Here is a 20,944-nt window from a genome sequence, read left to right as displayed (position 1 = left end):
CGATTCTAAGCACATCTTTACGGTAATGTGGCCTCCAGAATTGTACACAGTATTCCAGATGAGGTCTCACCATGGTTCTGTACAATGGCATTATGACTTCAGGCTTCTTGCTGACAAAGCTTCTATTGATACATCCCATCATCTGCCTTACTTTAGATGAAGCATCTTTCCAATGTAAGCAGGTCCTGTGCCATACTATCCTGTAAATTACATTCACTTACTATATTGCATAGTTTAGCGTTGTCGGCGAATAATGTTATTTTACCCTGAAGCCCCTGAGTCAGATCCCCTATGAATATGTTGAAAAGGAGTGGGCCCAGGACTGAACCATGCGGTACTCCTCTGGTCACCTCCGATGTTTTAGAGAGGGTACCGTTAACCATTACCCTTTGAAGTCTTCCACTTAGCCAATCATTGACCCAAGTAGTTAGTGTCTCTCCTATCCCCATCGATTTCATTTTGCTCAACAGCCTGCAGTGTGGGACGCTATCAAATGCTTTACTGAAATCCAGGTACACGATGTCCATAGACTCTCCCAAGTCTAGCTTCCTTGTCACCCAGTCAAAGAAGCTGATGAGATTGGATTGGCAGGACCTACCCTTGGTGAATCCATGTTGATTGGGAACCCCTAGATTCCCTTCATACAGGATCGTGTCTAATTTGTGTTTAATTAAAGTTTCCATGAGTTTACACACTATTGAAGTGAGACTCACCGGTCTGTAATTCGCAGCCTCTGCCCTGCAACCCTTTTTGTGCAGAGGAATGACGTTGGCTGTTTTCCAGTCCAAGGGTACTCTCTCCGTGCTTAGGGAGAGATTGAAGAGTGCGGCTAGCAGTTTCGCCAGGACATCGCACAACTCTTTGAGCACTCTTGGGTGCAGATTGTCTGGTCCCATGGCTTTATTTACCTTTAGTCTTGACAGTTCGCTGTAAACTTCACCTGGTGTGAATTCAAAATTCTGTATATAAGATGTATACTATATATTCTGTATATAAGATGTATACTAAATGCATGTTAAACTAGATCCCCTGTATGTGTCAATTTAGGATGAACTCGTCATATTATAAGTATGGCAAATTGTAACCAGTTCAACCATGTATTATGTATGTTAACCTGTAATCCGTTCTGAGCAGTTACTGCCGCTGCCGATGCTAAAACCCACACTATACGTTAGTAAATGAGGGGATAAATACGGAAATAACCACCTTTTCCGTGAGCTACCACATTTCATGATGTTTCTAGAGGCAGTTTCCAACCTGGTGATCATACATTTCCCAAACAGGTCCTCATAGATCACACACCAAAAAGAGTGACATAGCTGATCTTCCAAGTTTCCAAGTTTATTTAAGATTTGATGGATCGCTTAAGCAAACTTCAAAGCGATGTACATAACTAAAAACCATACAACTTTCAGGGGGGCAAAACATGCCACATATGTCCACAAACAAGACTTACGCGTACTGATGGAAGAGGGAAAGAAATACAATATTTTAAAGAAAATAAGACAAAAAGGGAATGGACAAAAGGGAGGGTGGCATTATAAGAAAGAAGGTCTCAGGCAAACTGAAAAGTTTATTACGTATTAACAAGGCTATGTAGTGAAAACAAAAGTTTTAAAATCTGCAAGTACCAGATAGAGGGAAAACTGGATTGTTACAATAAACACCATTAATTTTAACTTTTAATTGCCTGCATGGAGATACTTGAGAGGGTTCAGAGAAGAGCGACAAGAATGATAAAAGGTATGGAAAACCTTTCATACGCAGAGAGGCTAGAAAGGCTGGGGCTCTTCATCCTGGAGAAGCGAAGACTCAGAGGAGACATGATAGAGACTTACAAGATCATGAAGGGCATAGAGAAGGTAGAAAGGGACAGATTCTTCAGCCTATTGGGAACTACAAGAACAAGGGGGCACTCGGAGAAATTGAAAGGGGACAGGTTTAGAACCAATGCTAGGAAAGTTTTCTTCACTCAGAGGGTGGTGGACACCTGGAATGCGCTTCTGGAGGATGTGATAGGACAGAGTACATTAAGGGGATTCAAAGAGGGATTGGACAAGTTCCTGAAGGATATGGGGATTGAGGGATATAGATAGAGGTAGAGATAGGATCATGAAAGGGTATAGATAGAAGAAAAATGGGGATTAAAAGGTTTTAGACAAAGGATCACTTACAGGTCATGGACCTGATGGGCCGCCGCGGGAGCGGACTGCTGGGCGCGATGGACCCTTGGTCTGACCCGGCAGAGGCAACTTCTTATGTTCTTATGTTTGATTTAGATTTTATTATTTCTTACCTTGCCTTTACAAAACCATTTGAACAAGGCTGCTTCCTCAAAGCTTTCCTTTGCCATATTTGAGGATCTTGGCAGTCTCCCAGCCATTCTGTCCGTGCTATACTGTTAAGCTCAGCAGAGGGACAAACAGAGATCACCCTTACATTTCCTGTCAAGGATTGTTCCCATGTAACATTTTCCTGTCAGCACATTAGCTGTAAATCCCCGCTGAAAAATCACCCTTTGGATTAACTTGTAACTGCCTCTCAAGCAGAACCTCTCTTCATGGGCTCCTAAGGGTTTCCTAGTGCAAGGTCAGCAGCTCATCCTGCTTAGGAGATTAACCCTATCGGTTATCGCAGGTCTGAAAAACTCTGGAGCTTCCAAAGAGTAAATGATTGCTTTTGTTTCCCTTTGAAAATACGTGCAAAGCGACATGAACTAAAAGTGTCTGCATGCTTTGCAGCTGTGGCATTTGAGGACAAGTTTCAGTCAGATCATTTTGCCTGGGTAAATTTGCTTTTGAAAATTGCCTTCTCCACTTACGTGTTGCTGTATTCTGTTGATATAAACGAGCAAATAGATGTTTCCTACCTATCAAACAGATCCTATCATGCAGTGTTCAATTTAGAATTCTCTTTCCATTTCTCTCTCAAATACAGTCCCTCAAGGTTCTCTGCTAGTTCCTGTCCTAATATTTTCTGGAGTCTGCTTGTCACATTAATATAAACATGCAATATTTCAGGAATTATTATACAGATGATACTCAATTGTTTTTCTCTATAGATCCCAGCCACCCACCCTATTCTTATTGCTTTCAACAATTGTTGGTTAAAAGAGCACAATGGTTGGAAGAGAGTGGATGAAAACTTAGTCCAGGAAAAAGTTAGGTAATGTGAGCAGCTGACTCTTGGCCTGCACAAATTAAAATGTTATAACCCTCTATTAAATGAACCACAATACCCCTGGCAGACTCTCTCAAGATTCCTGCTTGTCCATTTGATCCCACCCTCTTTTTTTTTTGTCCTGCGGACTGAAATTGTAGCGTGGTCTAACTTCTGTGCCCTGGACTCAGATGCTTCATGCCATGACCTTTTCAAGGTTAGATTATAGCAATGTTCTCCATAGTGGAATTACACAGAAATCACTGAAGAGAATGCAAACTACAAGCAGCCCCTGGATTATGACTTTGACATACATCAGACTTGTAGTTATGAACAGGGGCCCTTCTTGTTCCTTCTGTTGTTATGAACAGGGGTCCTGCGTGTCCCTTCCATGTTCCAAAGCACTCCTCTTCCTCCCTTCCATGTCCCATCGCACCCCTCTCCCTCCCTCCATTCTGTGTCCCAAGTTTGGGCCCCTCCTCCTGCAGGTGTGTACCTCTGTTCTGGCAGCTCCCTCCTCCTGCTGCCTCCTAGCCACACTTGTTTCTCTTCGCACAACCGCGGGCAGCAGCTCCTACACATGGCCCTTAGTTAATCCAGAAGCCTTCTCTATGATATCAGAAGGAAGCTCCCTCCAATGTCAGAAGAATGGCTTCCAGGTCAGCTGTGGCCCGCTTGTAGGAGATGCTGCCTGAGGCTTTGCGAAGAGAAACACGTGTGGCTGGGAGGCAGCAGGAGGGAACCAGCCAGAATAGGTAAACACCCATAGGAGAGAGGCACGAAGTTGGGACACAAAATGGAGAGGGAGGGAGGGAGGGAGAGGGGCACATTGGAACACAGAAAGGAGGAAGAGGGGCATATTGGGACACAGAAAGAGGGAGCACAAACTTTGGACAAAGGATGGAAGGCAGAAAGGAAGGAAGAAGGGGCATGAACTTGGGACACAGAATGGAGGAAGGGTGGGGAGCATGAACTTGGGACATATGATGGAAGAATTGAGGGAGTGAGGGAAGAAATGCTGAGGTGGGGGAGGGAATAGAAAGCGAGAATTGTTGATTATGAGTGTCTGAATGAGCAAGAAAAGAGATGGTGCATGTGGGGAAATGAAGAAAGAGAATTGTTGGGCATAGGGAGGGAGTGAGAATTATTGGACATGGTGGGAGAAGAGTGAGATAGAGATGCATGGGGAAGAGAGAGATGAGAGGGAGAAATCTAATGACAATATTCCTCTGTATTCCACCATACCCTCCAGATCACAAGAGAATCTATCATCTCACCATCCCCCCACTTTTTCCTGGGCGTGAGATGAGGCTACTTGATGCTCTTCTTTCTTTTTCCTTGCCCTCTCCCCTCTAATTTGTAAGCTGAACCCTCATATTGCAAGTTTAAGCAGGGTCCTAAACCTAAAGCTTTGGGGGATGATGGAGTCTGAGATATACAGTTAACCCAGATCCAGGCTGGAGATTTTGGGACAGTCCTGGATTTTTGATCACCCCATCATGATGCATTATAGGACTTGATTTCAATGGACAGGATCAGACGCTACAATTCCTATAATGCTTTGGGATGGAAATTCAAAGCCAGAAATGTTCTTAAATCTCCAGTCTGGAACTGGGTGACTTGGCATCTCTGAAGATATAATTTACACTCTTGGCTGGATGTCTTCTGTTTGTAAGAACTATGTTGTAACCATTATCCTCTCCTGTTCTGTCCTATTACATTTGGAGTATTAACTGCTCTGAAGCCTGAGGACTAAGGGCAGAATATGAAATATGAGAATAAATTAAAGCTTTCTTTATCTGTTTACATCATTTGACATCTCTCTGTGTTTCCCACTTATCTGCTACAGCACCTCAGAAGCAAAGAGAGAGCGAGCAATCTGTATATTCCAAAGCTATCATCAAAATCCTCTTGCATTTTTGAAGAAATTTCTAATAAAGTATTTTTTTCTGCATAAACAATTAGAAGCCTATTGTAACATTCTGGGGGTGGGCTTTGCCTGCATAAAGACATGAATAAACTGAAATTATATGGTATTGTATTACAAAGTACTCAAAGGGCTTTGTTTTCTTAAGGAGAGTGTGGTGTAGTGGTTAGTGCTACAGCCTCAGCACACTGCGCTGTTCCTTGTGACCCTGGGCAAGTCACCTAGGGGCAGATTCTCAAAACTAAAATCTGCCTTTAACGTGCTCGCTAAACTGGTTCCAGCCAGTTTAGCGTGCATGTATTTTAGCGGCAGATTATCATAACGGCTTACCTAGGTCTTTTCCAAGTTTTCTAGCAGTCTCCGATATTGCCATGCAAATATAGTACAATGAGGTCTGTAGGGGTGTTTCCTTCTTCACATCTGAAGGTTAGGCCTCTATGACATCACTAAGCCTGAACTATATTTCCAGCATGAACCATTGTCTGCAAGAAGAGAAAGAAGAAATCATCTTTGCTGTTTATGCCTGCCTGATGCATTCTGAATATGTACCAGAACTGTATTCTAGTCAAGGACATCCAACTATGCCTACATGCTCAGCCTGTGTGAATCTTGGGGAGGCACTGCTCCTGTGCTGTTCTTATATAACGAAGGCACCTCTGTTTCACAGCTTGTACCGGACTTTACACAGAAAGGCTATTGATCCAAGTTCTGTTTCTGGATTGGTCCTGAGAGGGTCATCTGACGAAACCTTAGGAGAAGGTGCCTGATTATGTTTATTCTGTGCTAAAGTGTAAGGAAGCTTGCATCTTAACATTGGATTCTCTGCACATCTTCTATAATAATTAAAAACTGAAAAGTACCTCTTGTGACTTAGCTCTCTGAGGAGAGTGAAAATACAGGACTGCTTTTGAAACAGATCTGGTTTTTCATCACATAAGGAAACTGTTGCTGACAACCTAATTTACAGCTGTTCCAGTGACCGATGGACTTATTCCTAATCAAGAGAATTCATATCCTCCGCGCTGAGAAGAAGACGACGTCCATCTTCCTGAGTTTGCTAAGGCCTAATCTGATGGTGAGAACAAAGGAAATTATCAAAATTCTATTGTTTGGGATAAGGAAGTGAAGTTCCTGGGGTGATAAGCTATTTTTAGATTGCTGCTAATCAGGAATTATTTTTATAAGGAATTATCTAGTGTGTGTAAAAATTAGTTACTTATTTATCTAGCAAAAGTTGTGTGATAATTATGTACTAAGTTTCATTATGTATTCGGATATTTTGTGAACAATAATTAGTTATTATTTACTGCTGGCTTATGAATTATATTTTTGTATGTCTATAATAAAATATTTCATATAGCCTTGTTCTGTTTCGTATAAGTAGGCAAAGATTGCTGAATCCAGAAAGGTGTTTATGGTGTATCCTAGATACGAGATATGTACATGTGACTTCTTTTACGTTACACTAACTTTGTCATATCCATAAATCTACCTACAGGTAATTAATATTAAAATGATCACGCCGAGCGATTCTCTATAATCGCTGAGAGATTCTCTAACCTTGTTGTGCCACATTTGCAAGCAAAATTTGCTTTGCTTGTGGTTGTAAAACTACAAAAATTCCTTTCCTTTTAAGCAAAGAAAACAGAAACAAGGCTGGGGCTGAAATGTACCCTCTGGAATATGCTACTTTTTCTATGTGACTTACTCATTGCAGTCCCCAATATTTGGTTTTATTATCTTTTCTTACTAGTCTATTCTTACTAGTCTATGCAACTCTATTCTTACTAGTCCTACAAGTAAACATATTCAGAGTGCTGCACAGAGAATACAGCACTTTACAGGAACACTGAAGATTCATTAGAGCAGTGGTCTCAAACTCGCGGCCCAGGGGCCACATGCGGCCCGCCAGGTACTATTTTGAGGCCCTCGGTATGTTTATCATAATCACAAAAGTAAAATAAAACAGTTTCTTGATCATATCTCTTTAGCTATAAATTACAATATTATTATTAAGACTTAGCCAAAAGGAAAGATTTATAAACTATAAAGAGTTTTACCTCATGCAAAATTGTCATTTCTTTAATGACATTAACTACTTTTTTCTCCAAGTACCTACAAATCCAAAATGTGGCCCTGCAAAGGGTTTGAGGCCACTGCATTAGAACAACCAGGCCAGCTTCAGATAGGAAAACTCTTGCCATATATTATGCTTTCTACTTGAATATACACATTTGTAAACTGTGAGAACAGAATTGTTTTATATGGGTGGGGGTGGGGAGGACCCCCTAGGACAGTGTCCCGCAATCTTTCTCGAGCTGTGTGGCACAATAAAGGTAGTGGCCGCAGCTTGAGGCACCCGGAAGTGCGTGGGCGTCACTGTGATGATGTCATCACATCGACATCTGCACATGCACGAAGGCCCTTTAGACAGGCCCCCGAGATGCCAGTGGGGAGTGTCAGCAGGGGGGCCTGTCTGAAGGGGCTAGAGAGAAGCTGGCTCTGGCTGACTTTCTACAGGATGTACTTCTCGCCGCTAGAGGCATGTCCTGTAGGCAGTCAGCCGGCACCAGCGCCTCTCCTCCTCCCCAGTGCGGCGGCACACCTGAAATCTCAGGAGGTACACTGGTATGCCGCGGTGCATTCTGCGAAACACTGCCCTAGGGGAAGAGGTAGGGCTTTTTTGTACATCGTTATTTTTAAGGGTTGTATGGATGAGCAAAAACAAATTTGGGAAGTTTAGAACTTAGATCATATTTTCTAATATCTCAGAGAATTAGCAACCAAATAAAGCAGTCACTGAAACTGTAAAAGATATTCTGTTGAAATGACTAAAAGTTTCCATGTGCCTAGTGTTGTCCTGGCTGTCTGCATTTTCAGATCCAAGGGCTCCTGCTCAAATAGTTTTCAATTTCCCTGATGAAAATAAGTCCTTTTTTATTAAAAAAAAAAAAAAAAAAAAAAAAAAAAAATCCAAAAAACCCTGTGTACTGTGATCTTCCTTTTCATTCCTTTGTTATAGTGCTCTGATACGTAATAGCTATTCCAATCAATTTGTTTTGGTTTTGAGGTCTGTAATGTAAAGCTGCGGGTAAAATCATAAGCATGGCAGAGTTGCGTACATAAATGTATGTATTTGTTGTCTGCTCCAGGTTGAAATCATATGTTTCCAGGAAGAAATATATGGAATTTGGCAAGCTATAAACGTCTTATCATCAAAATGTCTGCAACACAACAGAACAGCCCATTATTTCAAAGTTATGCAACTCTATTCATCGTAAAGAGATGGAAGAAAAAAAAAAAGAAAGCATTGACTGCTTCCCATATTTAACTCTGGGACAAAAGTAAAAGCAAACTATGCAAAAAAGCCCACAATAAGTTTGGCTATGCAATTTTTAAATAGCACATCTCTTGACCTAAGATCTCGCTTCCTGTAACTTCTGGTAGGAAGGACATTTTGTAGGAAAATAATGCAGCATAAATATCTACACAAAGGCCCTCTTTTACAAATGGGCGCTCAAGCGTTTTAGCACGGATTTAGCGTGCAGTAAATCAACGTATGTGCTAACCGCTAGAAGCATCCATAGGATAACACGCATGTGTTAGCATTTAGTGTGTGTTTAGCACGTGCTAAAAAGCTTAGCGCACCTTTGTAAAAGAGGGGGAAAGCATTCGGGACTATTGCCAAACAGAGTACCTTGAAGTGGTAGGCGCCTACCGACTAGTTAATTTTTTGCATCTATAATGTGCTAATCTACTCCTTTTGAAAATATACTAATTTTAGCTCGGTGGACTCTTGCTGAGATGATTTAACACGCAGCTTAAGTGCTTCTTTTACAAGTTCCACAATAAGGCAATCTTTCAAAGTAAAGCAAAAATATAGAGACATTGAAGAATGGGAGACAACAAGTATGCTAAATGATTCATTAGGAAACCAGAAAGTTCAGTGCCAAATATGCTGGCTTTTCTGCCTCTTGGAAATACTACAGTCCTTCTAGATCAATACAATGCATCATAAGTAGCATAGAACATTACTAGATGAGCTCCCACTTACACCACTTGATAAATGAATCCTAGAGCATTGCAGTCACAGTACTGAAAATAAACTGATAGAGTACAGGCCTTTGCTCCGCTCTTATGGGCCTACTCAAAGGATTCTGGCAACAGAAAGGGTTTAAAAAAAAAAAATAGGTTACATACAGTAGAAAGCAATAAAACAGATATATTTCTACCCTCTGAAGCATATATGACACTCAGGTCTTACTTCCATTGAAAGCAGTGAAGTAAAACCCAGATGTCTGAATCCATCCTCCTTTTTCTGGAACCATGGTAACCCTGGTCAGAGAGCACACCAAAATCAATAAATTTTGCCAGAAAACACAATAGAGCACAACAATACACTCTGAATCTCAGAAGACAAATGCAACTGGACGTGAATGCTGATTATTGTAGGTCATCGTTGGCACAAAAGTTTGGTGTCATCACGATCCGTGTCAGGTACAGAATATGATTTCCATGCCACAATCCAAGGAATGTCCCACTCCGCTCATTCTCTGCCCCATCCATGTCTCCTTTTTGATGTGAAAAAATGGGCACAATGGGCAAGTTGGTTTTACAGAAACCCAATTAGCATGCTTCTGTCATTTTGGCACCTTTATAGAATTTGGTGTATGCCAAATAGTAAGGTTCTGATAGGCAGTTCATGCCTCCTAAATTCTGTCCCAGGTTTCCTGTTAGTGGCCATATTGTTTCCTGTCAAGAATATATATATTCTTTCCATTAGAACTACAATCCCAAATCTTAGGAGTAGAAATTGATGACCATGAAAATTCCGTCCCAGGTTTCCTGTTAGTGGCCATATTGTTTCCTGTCAAGAATATATATAATCTTTCCATTAGAACTACAATCCCAAATCTTAGGAGTAGAAATTGATGACCATGAAAAGCTATGTACAATCAATAATAAAACAATCTTTTCTTGTGATGAAAAAGCTAAGATCCATAAGAAAATACCTTGAAACAGTCCTTCCAAATTGTACTGTAATCCCTAATCCTATCCCAACTAGACTACTGTAATGTAACACTAGTTCTTTACTCTAAAACATTGCTATCTTGTCTACAACTAGCTCAAAATGCAGCAGTAAGACTCATATATGGTCTATGGAAATCGGAACACCTACAACATGAAACTACATTGGCTGCCCATAACCGCATGGATCAAGTTTAAATTAGGCATCACTGCCTTTAAGATCCTTCTCCAGGGTATCTCCAACAGATATTCTAAAAGAAATCTTTTCCACTTAAAATTCCCAGCATGTAACAAAATAAAGTCTTACAACTAGCAATTTTTCTGGAATACAATCGTAATAATCAATATATGTATAGTTTATACGTATTGTGAAATGTAGTTAATAGCAGAGGCTCATTCAAACTGCATCCGACAGAAGTATTGACATCACTAAGAACATGTAGAAAATCATAACAATAATGAAAATACGGAGAAAAATAAACCTCAATTGTGAGAGGTTGGGACTACACAAGTACCCAGCCCTCAACACATCATCACAGGTTTATAAAAAAACTCCGTTTACGATTATATAGACAAAATTTTCATTCATTCAAATCTCTTTTTTCCAAATTATTTTTTAGAGGATTTAAATGTAGATAAAGCAATTGTCAGAATGTCAAAATTTACTGATATGAACCCCAAACTTAACTTCTGACAATTGCTTTATCTACATTTAAATCCTCTAAAAAATAATTTGGAAAAAAGAGATTTGAATGAATGAAAATTTTGTCTATATAATCGTAAACGGAGTTTTTTTATAAACCTGTGATGATGTGTTGAGGGCTGGGTACTTGTGTAGTCCCAACCTCTCACAATTGAGGTTTATTTTTCTCCGTATTTTCATTATTGTTATGATTTTCTACATGTTCTTAGTGATGTCAATACTTCTGTCGGATGCAGTTTGAATGAGCCTCTGCTATTAACTACATTTCACAATACGTATAAACTATACAAAATAAAGTCTACCAGGCAAATCACCTTATTCATCCAGTATGAATTAGCAAAATGCTGGAACCAATTACCATTTACACTATGATCCTGTGACCACTACCTCAAATTCAGAAAGCTTTTTAAAAAGCATTTCTGTACCAAGAAAGGGAGCCAACCCTGAAGTAACTGAAATGGTAAGTGTAAAAGCCCATTTCTAAACTGCCTGATGCAACCCCTGAGACATAACGAGCCAACGATGACTAACTTGTACTTGTAACTATGCTATACTTCTACCTATGCTACATTGATCTACCTGTACTAGCAACCCTATTGAATTTCCACGTCAAACTGTTCATTGTAACTTCCTGGGTAATTTACCCATCCTCTTCTAATGTAATCCGACATTGAACTGAATAGGCAAAGGTGGAATAGAAAACCCGACAAACATATATATATTTACTGTATATTCTCAGCCCTTCAACCTACATGTTGCTAAGATTGGTCACTTCCTGTATCCTTGATGGGTGTCCTGCTTAATCAGATTCTTATCAGATTGACTTTTCAGCTTCTTATTCTTTGAAGACTTGTTACTTGGCTTTCTGTGGTTAAGTCCTGTAGACAACCAGCACTTGACAGCCCTAACTATGGAGAAAGTGGATTGGTCTGGCAGAAGAACATCTCTAGCCTGAACATGTTCTTGGCATTGGGGTTCACATTTCCCAGGCTGAGCCCCATGACAATGGCACCATATTATGTACTTAAGCCCTCCCCATATTCTGGAGATCTCTTTTCACTGCACAGGTGAGGTCGTTGCGGTATATAAGAATCTATGTTATGTTATGTTAGTTTTACCCAGAGATTTCTAGAACTTGGAGAGGCTTAAAGAAATGGTAAAGACCTGTGGCCTCAAACTCGCAGCCCGGGGGCTACATGCACCCCGCTAGGTACTATTTTGAAGCCCTCAGTATGTTTATCATAATCACAAAAGTAAAATAAAACAGTTTCTTGATCATATGTCTCTTTAGCTATAAATTACAATATTATTATTAAGACTTATATAAAAGGAAAGAATTATAAACTATAAAGAGTTTTACATCATGCAAAATTGTCATTTCTTTAATAAGACATTAACTATTTTTTTCTGAGGCCCTCCAAGTAACTACAAATCCAAAATGTGGCCCTGCACAGGGTTTGAGTTTGAGACCACTGGTATAGACTATAGCAGGGGTGCCCAATATGTAAATCGTGATCGACCGGTAGATCGGGAAGGCAACACGAGTCGATCGCAGAGCCCATCCCGGACTCCGTGATAGACTCGTGTTGCCGTCCCGATCTACCGGGCTGATCAGCCTTCATCTCCCTGACGTCCCCCACCACCCTCCCTCCAGAAGCGTCGGACCGACAAGCATTCCGCTCCCTGACATCAATTCTGATGTCGGAGAGGAAGTTCTGGGCCAGCCAATCGCTGCCCGGATGGCCTGGAACTCCTCTCCGACGTCAGAATTGACGTCGGGGAGTGGAATGCTGGTCAGCGTGACGCTTCAACAGGGAGAGCTTGGGGCGGCATTGATTTGGGGGCCTATTCCCTGATGGCGGCGACGGCAAACCTAGTGGCTTGAGGGCCTGTTCCCCGATGCTGGCGGTGGTAGAAAACCTAGTGGCTTGGGGGAGGGCAGGGAGAAAGAAAGAAAAGGGGCATGCAGGGAGATAGAAAGAAGAGGGGGGCAAAGAGACAAAGAAAGAAGGGAAACGGAAAGAAAGGGGGAACAGGGAGTCAAAAAGAAAGAAGGGGGCAGGGAGATAGAAAGAAAAAAGTTGGGGGAGAGAATGAGGTCTGGAGGAGAGGAAGCATACAGGAGGCTGAAAGAAGGGAAGAAATATTGGATAGTCAGAAGAAGAAAGTACAACCAGAGACTCATGAAATCACCAGACAATAAAGGTAGGATAAATAGTTTTATTTTCAATTTAGTGATCAAAATGTGTCCGTTTTGAGAATTTATATCTGCTGTCTATATTTTCCACTATGGCTCCCTTTTACTAAACCGCAAAAGCGGTTTTTAGCGCAGGGAGCCTATGCGCGTCGAGAGTAGCGCGGGACATTCAGCGCAGCTCCATGCGCTAAAAATTGCTATCGCGGTTTAGTAAAATGGGAGGGGGGTATATTTGTCTATTTTTGTATGGTTGTTACTGAGGTGATTGCTTAGAATCATCTGCCTTGACCTCTTTGAAAAAACCCCGGAATATAAATGATAATTAACATTTTCTCTGTGTACAGTATGCTTTGTGTTTTTTAAAAAAAAAATTTATTGTTGGTAGATCATTTTGACTTGGTCATTTTAAAAGTAGCTCGCAAACCCAAAAAGTGTGGGCACCTGTGGACTATAGCATCTGTTTTCCTTCTTCACTGTTGTTTCTAAACATTTTTTGGTCATGAATTGGCTGAAGACTAGTAAAATGAGGAGAGAAAACTTTTTAATAGTATGGATGATTTTCTCCTTTACTAATATTTCTGATTCACCTTTTTAAGGAGTAATCTAAGGAAACACTTTTTTTTACAGAAAGGATGGTAGATGCGTAGAATAGTCTCCCGGTAGAGGAGGTGGAGACAGAGACTGTGTCTGATTTCAAGAAAGTCTGGGATGGTCACGTGGGATCTCTTAGAGGGTTCAAAGTCAGATGCACACAAGACATAAGCGCGCGGACAAATGGAAGCAGACAAATGAGCGCAAAGACAAGTGAGCGCAAGATAAGTGAGCGCAAGATTACAGCTCCAAGACATAAGCGTGCGGACAAATGGGAGCAGACAAATGAGCGTGAAGACAAGTGAGCGTGAAGACAAGTGAGTGTGAAGACAAGTGAGCGCAAGATAAGTGAGCCAAGACAACTGAGAGCAGACAAGTGAGTGCAAGACAAGTGAGCCAAGACTTTGAGCGAAACTTGAGCTACACAGCGTTTTCTTATATCCTCACTTATCTAGCGATTCTGTTGCGCGCATCTCATATAAAAAGTTAGCAAATGAAAATATAAACATACCTTGCAAATGAAGAAATTTGGAAGTAGTGTTGCTCTCACCAAAAGCGAGTGAAATCCAAATTTGGAAGTAGTGTCACTCTCACCAAAAGTGAGTGAAATCCGCGCAAGAGAAATACCTGTTATAGAGCAAGTTCTAGACCAGACCTATAATGGACACAGTCAAGCAGCGAAAGGAAGGTGGACTGTTCTGAGCAAAAATAAAAGGAGCAAACGTAACCAATCACAAAGATGCTAGTGAAAGGAGGGTGGACTGTTCCGAGCACGTATAAAATGAGAAAACGTAACCATTCACAAAGAGGATAGTGAAATGAAGGCGGGCTGTTCTGAGCACATAAAAAAGGAGCTAACGTAACCATAGTAACGTGAATGTGCGCGTGATTGTCATTGCGCTGATTTGTCCTTCCGCTCATTTGGTCTTGCGCTCAATTGTCATTGGGCTCAATTGTCGTTGCGCTCAAATGTCTTGCGCTCACTTGTCTTCGCACATTTGTCTGCGTGCGTTTGTCTTATGCGCATTTGACTTGCCACCATCTTAGAGATAGGAAGAGATAATGGTTACTGGGTATGGGCAGACTGGATGATTCTAAAATAGTATAAAATAATTGCAAACCATCCCACTCCTTCTCTAAATCAAGCTCTCTCTCTCTCTCTCCCTCCCCCCACCCCCCGGCACACAAGGACTTTCCAGGGTCAGATTTCTTTCTCTTGATAGACATATTTTTGAAGACTTTTGATTTATCTCTGCCTTTTTTACTCCATGACAATCATGAGACCAAATGGTGAATACTTGCTGAATGCTTCTATCTACAGCCTTCTCACCTTCAATTTCCCTAGTTTACTCATCTCAGTTGGCCAGAATCTAAATAGTTTCATGTCCTCAAGGGGCTGAGAGGCAGAGTATTAACCTCGTGTTATACTGGTTCTAAGTTTCAGCTAAAAGGAATCATCCTCTGTTCATGACTGATATCTTATATTTGATCTAAAGAAGTTGAGAAGATAAGAATAAATTATGCCACATAAAAATCTGTTCTGTGAACCAAATTTATAGAAAAGCCTAAGACCACAATCCCTATAACCTCATCTGTATACTTTGGGCGGTCAAGGCTGATAAAAGAACAGACATAGCCAACAAAAAATATTCTTGGCTCTTGAAAATATGCTACCCACAAAGAAGAAGAAGAAGAAAAAAACAAAAACATTTTCCCTTAAATTCAGTTGTGTAAATCACTCTTGCTTGGAAGAGAATTTGAATTGTTTGCAAAACTGTAGCTGGTTCAACATCAAAAGAAACTACAGTACTAACGTTTATTCTCTAACCCAGATCCTGGCTAAAGTTCTGATTAGTTCAGCTTAAAAATAATACAAGAGACATAAGTGAACATAAATTAAAAAGAGAAACACACGACAGTCTGCTTTCCTGGTGTAATGTTTAGAGGGCGTAGAAAGAGAGAGCGAGAGAGGAGTGAGGTAGAGATGCATGGGGAATAGAAAGATGAGAGGAAGAAATGTTGAATATGATGGTGGAGAAGAAACAGATGGATAGATTGAAGGGGATGCGAGAGAAAAAGAGCGAGCAGGGAGAGAAGATGCCAACTCTTACCCTAGGTATTAAAAACTTTGGTTAGGCCAGCCTGAACCTTCCCTGCACATCTGTTCTGGCAGCATCATGGTTCTTCAGCTCCATGGTGCCAACAACACATGAGGCCAATCATTGGAATGTGGCATTGGGGCTCATACTATACCCATGAAAAACCTTATAAGCAACTATTAGCTAGGTAGACTTGGGGAAGCCATCATTTATCACTGGGAGTGAAAGTAAGGGATGGATCTACTTTTTGAGATGTGATAAGTATATCTGCATTTTCTACGACAATACGTTACTGCAATGCTCCTCAAACCTCTCTTGGAGGCACATTTAGCTAGTCAGGTTTACCACACTGAATATATATAGGATTTTGCAGATAGGTTTTTTAGGATTGTTTGTTTGTTTTATTATGTTCTTTTATAATTTATGTATGTAATTCATGTAAACCGCTTTAGTTCTAAATGGTATAGAAATTTTTTAAATAAATAAAAAATAGACAACCAAGTCTCCAACCTATTGACAACAACCCCAGACTACAAGATGTTCAGAAAGGAAATAAAAACTATACTCTTCAAGAAATCCCTTAATAAAGCTTAATACCAAGATAAAGCTTAACCCCCCTCTTACCATCCCCTCCCTAACCCCAGATCCTACTTTTCCCTCTCTTGGAAACCTTCTCTGATCTAACGTTGTAACCCTTCTTCCATAACTCTTTTTGTAATCCGCTTTGAACCGAAAGGTAATGGCGGAATAGAAATCTGTAATGTAATGTAATGTAATATATCTGTATATATTAAATTTGCATACAATGGATCTGACAGTGTGATCAAAATTTAGGATACAGGCAGCACATAAACAAATAGAAATTTTTAAGCAGTTGGATCAATATTTTACTGCATCAAGATTTACAAACACTAGGGGACACTCGATGAAGTTACAGAGTAATAGTTTTAAAACCAATAGGAGGAAATATTTTTTCACTCATGAGAATAGTTAAGCTCTGGAATGTGCTGCCAGAGGATGTGGTAAGAGTGGTTAATGTAGCTGGGCTGTTTTTTTTTTTTTGTTTTAAATAAAAAATTTGGACAAGTTCCTGGAGGAAAAGTCCATAAACTGCTGTTAAGACAGACATGGGAGAAGCCACTGCTCGCCCTGGATCAGTGGCATGGAATGCTGATACTATTTGGGTTTTTGGCAGGTACTTGTGACTTGGATTGGCCTCTATGAAGATGGGATACTGGGCTAGATGGACCAATGGTCTGATCCAGTAAGGCTATTCTTATGTTCTTATATAACAATAGTAGACAGAGGAAATGGTGACCCATCAAATGTGCACAGGACAATGGTGCGCTGACAATGGCGTGCTGGACATTTGCGCGCCAGCACGTACTGCACTGAGACCTAACCATTTTTTACCCTTTTTTGAGGGGGGTGGGGTGGGGGGGAAACCCCCTCCACTACACTTAAAACAGTCAGTTGCTATCTAGTGTTAGGGTAAGGTTTTGAGGAAAACCCCTGTGAGACCGCCTCTCATCAGACCCTGGCTATAAGGCTAGAAGACAGAAAACAGGCCAAGCTGAGCTAAAATGGTTTCTGTGTAATTTCAATTTTAACAGGCCATCTCTCAAACACTGTGAATCTGCAAGCACAGAAGCTGTTTCTCTCAAGATGCTGTTTCTCTGAATTATGTGGCAGTTTCCTACAGACTGGACTGGCTATCGAGATAAGCAGGCACACAAAAAAGCAGAGCAATTTGCTATTGCCCAGCAGAAAGGCTGAAATGGACCATCTATGGGATGCAGATGTGAGACCCACCTGCATTGGCTCCTAAATCCCCTGTAAAGGATCAGGCCTGGTCAAGTAAGGAAAAGCAAAAATGGAAACATGGACTCTGTGAATTAGCAAACTTCTAGCAGCCTTGTCTTACTGAGTTTCCAAGCCACAGATGGGGCAATTTCAGAGTAAGCGCTTGAGGACATTTGTATAGCATCAGTGGGCATCAGAAAACACTTGAGACCAGCACAGAAAGGCAGGAATAGATGCCTTGCCTTATGGAAACTTGGCCCATGGAAACTTGGCCACCAGCTGGCTAGCACTTATGCACAGGAGAATGGGGAACTGGGAGAGAGTGTGTGTGTGTGTGTGTGTGTGTGGGGGGGGGGGGGGCGCTTGGGAAAGACAGAGGTCATGCACAGATGGCTTTAGTGAAAAGCCCCCAAAGACAGGCTGCTGAGGACAGATAAGGTAGGTGGTTTTGGCCACAACCCCAAGTTTGGAAATTGCATACGTAAATGCTAATGATATACGTCAGTAAAGGGAATAGCCAATTAAGAGAGTAACCCCCTCTTCTACAAAGCCGCTCGGCAACAACCCCGAAGCCCTTTAATTCTCTATGGGCTTCGGGGCCATTACCATGTGGCAGCCGCTAGCACGGCTTTGTAGAAGAGGGGATAAATCATCTATAGCCAATCAATTAAAATAGTAATTAAGATATTAAGATAGCTGCCAATCATATTAGCCTATCACTAGTATAATGGATTTATAAAGGATAAAAGTAGTTGCAAAGAGGAACTTAGAGCAGCAAGGGGAGTGTCACAGTCTGCAGATGTTTCACTATCTACTCGACATAGATTGCTAGATCTGATCATTATTTCTGTAAGCTGCTTTTTTCTTTATAATAAATTCACCTATCTGAGAACCAGCTTCTGTGTGAGGTCTGTGCCACTGAAAGACAGTAAAGCACAGTTACTTACCGTAACAGGTGTTATCCAGGGACAGCAGGCAGATAGATATTCTCTACTTGTGGGTGACGTCGCCGACAGAGCCCCCTAGCGGACGTTTTCGCAAGCAGACTTGCGCGCGTGCCCCTCCCGCCCTGCCTAGGGCATGCATCTCCTCAGCGTGTCCTCAGTTCAGATAGCAAGCAAAGAAGCCAAATACGGGGAGGTGGGTGGGTTGCGAGAATATCTGCCTGCTGTCCCTGGATAACACCTATTATGGTAAGTAACTGTGCTTTATTCCAGGACAAGCAGGCAGCATATTCTCTACATGTTGGTGACCTCCAAGCTAACCAGAAAGGGATGGAGGAAGAGTTGGCAATTTAGGAGAATAGATGCTGCAAAACTGACTTACCAAAGTGGCCGTCACGCCTGGAGAAAGCATCCAGACAGTAGTGAGAGGTGAACATATGAACCGAGGACCAAGTGGCAGCCTTACAGATTTCCTCAATGGGAGTGGAGCAGAGGAAAGCAACAGATGCCGCCATCGCCCTGACCATGTGGCCTGTGACTCGACCCGGCAGAGAGAGACCAGCCTGAGCATAACAGAAAGAAATACAAGCGGCCATCCAGTTAGAAATGGTCCGCTTAGAGACAGAGCGACCCAAGCGATTAGGATTGAAAGGAACAGCTGGAGAGTAGAACGATGATGAGCGGTGCGCTTCAAGTAGAAGGCCAGCGCACGCTTACAATCAAGAGAATGTAGAGCTACTTCCCCAGGGTGAGAATGGGGCTTAGGAAAAAAAAAAGGAAGAAAAATAGATTGGTTGATGTGAAAATCAGAAACAATCTTAGGCAAGAACTTAGGATGGGTACGGAGAACCACCTTACCGTGATGGAAGACAGTGAAAGGTGGGTCCGCTACCAAGGCTTGAAGCTCCCTGACCTGACGGGCAGAAGTGAGAGCAATAAGAAACACAACTTTCCAAGTAAGATACTTTAAGTGAGCCCGCACTAGTGGCTCGAACGGGGGTTTCATCAATTGGGCAATGACCACATTAAGATCCCAAACCACCGGAGGAGGTTTAAGGGGCCGATGAACGTGAAAAAGTCCTTTCATGAAGTGGGAGACCACAGGAAGAACAGAGAGAGGCTTCCCGTCAATCGGCTGATGAAAAGCACCAATGGCACTAAGGTGGACTCGAACCAAAGAGGACTGGAGCCCAGATAATGCAACAGAAAAATGCAGGATAGCCGAGTAGCACACCAGGAAGAAAAGCGGGTCCACTTCTGATGGTAACATTGGCGAGTGGACTCCTTTCGTGACGCTTCCAAGACATCCAGCACAGGCTGGGAGAACTGGAACGAGGACATTAAGTCTCCAGGAACCAAGCTGTTAAGTGCAGAGACTGAAGGTTGGGATGGAGCAGAGAACCCTGACTCTGCGTAAGCAGAGAAGGAAAAACAGGCAGAGGAAGAGGCTCCCTGGAACTGAGTTGCAACAGAAGGAAGAACCACGGCTGTCGGGGCCACTGAGGAGCAATCAGAATCATGGTGGCATGCGAAGACTTGAGCTTGACGAGAGTCTTCAGAATCAGAGGGAATGGAGGGAACGCATACAGGAACTCGTTCGTCCAATCCAGAAGGAAGGCATCCACCTCGATCCTGAGAGGGGTGTAGACCCTGGAGCAGAAATGGGGCAACTTGTGATTGAGGGGGGACGCGAACAGATCGATGTCCGGAGTCTCCCAACGAGCAAACACCTGACACAGGGTTACGGAGTGGAGGACCACTCGTGAGGCTGCAGGAGGCAACTCAACTCGTCTGCCAGACAGTTCTGCTGGCCCTGAATGTAGACAGCTCGAATGAATATGTTGCGGCAGATGGCCCAATCCCTGAGCCGCATCACCTCATGGCACAGGGACTTGGACCCCATGCCCCCCTGTTTATTGATATAATACATGGCAACCTGGTTGTCCGTGCGAACTAGCACCACCCGGTCGCGAAGTAGGTGACAAAAGGCTTTCAGAGCGAGGAAAATCACTCGAAGCTCCAGAAGATTGATGTGACAAAGGCAATTGGCACGGGACCAAAGACCCTGGGTGCGCAGACCGTCCAGATGAGCCCCCCAAGCATAGGTTGACGAGTCCGTCGTGAGGACTTTTTGCGGAGGAGGAGCATGGAACAGAAAACCTCTGGAGAGATTGGAAGAAAGCATCCACCACGGAGAGACCACTTCAACAAAGGAGTCACGACAATGCGTCGGGAGAGAGAATCCCGATCCTGGTTCCATTGGGATGCCAGAGTCCATTGAGGAATACGAAGGTGAAGTCTGGCAAAAGGAGACATGTGGACCGTGGAGGCCATGTGATCCAGGAGGACCATCATGAGCTGAGCCGGCGCTGAGTGCAGATGGGTCACCTGAGAATGGAGGCAACGAATTACAGACCAGTAAGTCTCACATCAATAGTGTGTAAACTCATGGAAACTCTACTTAAAGGGAAATTAGACACAATATTGGATGAG

General features: G+C 42.3%; 1 long non-coding RNA gene across 1 annotated transcript in view; it reads right to left on the bottom strand.

The window, feature by feature from the left end:
- Nucleotides 1-20,944, bottom strand: part of LOC117346399 — a 49,083-nt gene that overhangs the window by 6,019 nt on the left and 22,120 nt on the right. The window contains exon 2 of the long non-coding RNA XR_004536577.1: nucleotides 5,417-5,568. This is a non-coding gene — a long non-coding RNA (uncharacterized LOC117346399). The remainder of the gene's footprint in view (nucleotides 1-5,416; nucleotides 5,569-20,944) is intronic.

Source organism: Geotrypetes seraphini, chromosome 12 (genome assembly GCF_902459505.1).
Source record: "Geotrypetes seraphini chromosome 12, aGeoSer1.1, whole genome shotgun sequence".
Classification (NCBI taxonomy): Eukaryota; Metazoa; Chordata; class Amphibia; order Gymnophiona; family Dermophiidae; genus Geotrypetes; species Geotrypetes seraphini.
This window is presented reverse-complemented; position numbering and strand designations above follow the sequence as displayed.